A 2,213-nucleotide genomic window follows, 5' to 3' on the forward strand; every position below is an offset into this window, starting at 1 on the left:
AGACCCCTTAATTATGATATAATGCCCTTCATCTCGTTACAATCTTTAAAATTCTATATTGTCTAAGTATGATGACTCCAGCCTTCTTTTGTTGACCATTAGCATGTTAGATGGTTCTCCATCCCCTCACTTGCAATCTGAAGAGTCTTACATGAGACCCACTTTAGATTATAAAACAGCATATAGATGGATCTTATTTTCTCATTCATTCTGTTACCCTATGTCATTTGATTGGAGCATTTAGTCCATTGATGTTTAGAAGAGTACTGAAAAATAAGAATTTATTGCTATTATGTTACTTGTAGAGTTGGAGTTCCTGGTGGTGGTCTCTGGTCCTTTCTAGTCTTTGTTGCTTTTGGTATGTATTATTTGTTTGTCTATCTTTTTCTCCTCTTGGAGAGTCCCCCTTAAAATTTCTTGCAGGGCTGGTTTAGTAGTCACAAACTCCTTTAATTTTTGTTCGGGAAACTTTTAATCTCTCCTATTTTGAATGACAGCCTTGCTGGATAAAGAATTCTTGGCTGCACACTTTTCTGATTCAGCACACTGAATATATCCTGCCACTCCTTTCTGGCCTGCCAAGTTTCTGTGGATAGGTCTGCTGCAAACCTGATCTGTCTTCCCTTCTATGTTAGGGACTCTTTTTCCCTTGCTGCTTTCATGATTCTCTCCTTGCCTGAGTATTTTGTGAATTTAACTATGATAGGTCTTGTCAGTGGTCGGTTTTTGTTGAATCTCATAGGAGCCCTCTGATTCCTGGATTTTGATGTCTGTGTCTTCCCCCAGGTTAGGAAACTTTTCCTCTATGATTTGCTCACATAACCCATCTACCACTTCTCCATCTTCTGGGACTCCTATGATTCTGATGTTCATTTTTAATGAGTCACTGATTTGTCTAATTCTTAAATTGTGCTCTTTTGCCTTAGTCTCCCTCTTTTTCTGCTTCATTATTCTCCAGAAGCTTCTCCTTTATATTGCTGATTCTCTGTTCTGCCTCATCCATCCTTGCCACTGTGGCATTCATTGGAGATTGCAGTTCAGTTACAACATCATTTCATTCTGACTAGCTTTTACTTTTTACCTCCATAGAAAGGGATTCTATTTTTAACTTCAGCTAATATTCTTAAAAATATGGAATGCTTCATGAATTTGTGTGTCATTCTTGTGCAGGGGCGATGCTAATCTTCCTGTATTGTTCCAATTTTAGTATATGTGCTGCTGAAGTGAGCACAGTCTGTGTCTTTAAGGCTAAAGTGAATTTCTTACAGGCAGCATATTAGGGGATTTGTGTTCTTTTGATTCATTTAGCCATACTAGGTCTCTTATTTGGAGAATTTAGTTCATTTACACTTAAAGTAGTTATTGGTAAGGACTTTTGCCATTTTGTTGCTGTCTGTAGATCCATTTTTTCCTTATTTCTTATCCTGTAGTCTTTGTTATCGTTTGGTAGTATGCTTTGATGCTATAACGTCTTTTCTGTATAATTTCTTGAACTACTTAAATATAACTTTATTAAATTTTAATTAGGTGAGTCAGTTGGTTGCATGGCTGACTTTTGATTTTTGGCTCAGTTCATGATGATACGGTGGTGAGATTAAGCCCTGTGCCAGGCTCCATTCCTCCAGTCAGAGTGTGAAGCCTGCTTGAGATGCTTGCTCTCTCTCGCGCGCGCGTGCACTCTCTCGCTCTCCATCTGCCCCTCTCCCTCACTTGCACGCACAGGCTCTCTCTAGAAATAAAATTTTTATTTAATTTTTTTTGTAGAATTTCTACAGTTTTTGTTTCCTTTGTGGTCACTTTGAGGCTTACATAAAATATTTTTAGTTATAATACCCTATTTTAAACTTGTAACAATTTACTACAACTTCAGTAGTAGTCCTAAACTTCTGTTTCTCCCCTTCACATTTTAGCTTATTGAAGTTAGTTTACATACTTCTATATGGTTTATTCAATAAGTCTAATTATGATTTAACTTTTACTAGTGTTGTAAGTGAATCACACACTATATTACTGAATCTAACTTTGACTATATATTATCAGTGATTTTGGCACTACTTAGGTCTTTATCCTATTAATTCTTTGGGTGGAAATAAAAGGGTATTAATTTCCTTTGGCATTTGGTATAAGACAGGTCTAATGTTGAACTCTCTGTGTTCAAGAACGTCTTCCTTTCTCCACTTCTGAAGGACAACTTTGCCTGGTATGGGCTTCTT

The 2,213-nt window shown here is 36.9% G+C and overlaps 1 non-coding gene across 1 annotated transcript; it reads right to left on the reverse strand.

The window, feature by feature from the left end:
- Positions 1-1,125: 1,125 nt before the first annotated feature.
- On the reverse strand, positions 1,126-1,231 carry LOC122482230. The gene has a single exon (XR_006297036.1). It is a non-coding gene; the product is annotated as a U6 spliceosomal RNA (small nuclear RNA).
- Positions 1,232-2,213: the final 982 nt, after the last annotated feature.

The sequence above is a fragment of the Prionailurus bengalensis genome, chromosome C1 (genome assembly GCF_016509475.1).
Source record: "Prionailurus bengalensis isolate Pbe53 chromosome C1, Fcat_Pben_1.1_paternal_pri, whole genome shotgun sequence".
Lineage (NCBI taxonomy): Eukaryota > Metazoa > Chordata > Mammalia > Carnivora > Felidae > Prionailurus > Prionailurus bengalensis.